The sequence below is a fragment of the Haliaeetus leucocephalus genome, unplaced genomic scaffold, assembly GCF_000737465.1.
Source record: "Haliaeetus leucocephalus isolate CR32 unplaced genomic scaffold, Haliaeetus_leucocephalus-4.0 Scaffold439, whole genome shotgun sequence".
Classification (NCBI taxonomy): Eukaryota; Metazoa; Chordata; class Aves; order Accipitriformes; family Accipitridae; genus Haliaeetus; species Haliaeetus leucocephalus.
In genome coordinates, this window is record NW_010972875.1 from 6129403 (window position 1) to 6129723 (window position 321).

Sequence of the window (321 nt, forward strand, 5' to 3'; positions counted from 1 at the left end):
GCGCAGCCGCCCGAGGCCCGGCGAGGGGAGCGGCACCGCTCTGCAGCCCCGCGCGGCCGGCGGACGACGGGCCCGGCCTCCCTCACAGGCGCCGGAGAGCGGCACCTCGGCCTCCCCGCGGCGAACACCGCCCTTCCCCGCCCCGAGGGCCGTTACCCGACACCGCCCGAGCGGGACCGGCACCGGGACGCGCCTGCTCTCGCCGCGCCCCCACCCTCCCAAGTTCGCTTCACGGCGGCAGCGGCCCGGAGGCCCCGACTTAACGGAAAGCAGCCGCCCTGTGGGGCGGGGAGGCAGGCGGGCTGCTGACCGGCACGGCGG

At 79.8% G+C, this 321-nt stretch overlaps 1 protein-coding gene across 1 annotated transcript in view; it reads right to left on the bottom strand.

The window, feature by feature from the left end:
- COMMD8 (COMM domain containing 8) overlaps positions 1-321 on the bottom strand; it is a 6903-nt gene that overhangs the window by 6483 nt on the left and 99 nt on the right. The gene's annotated exons all lie outside the window — the stretch shown is intronic.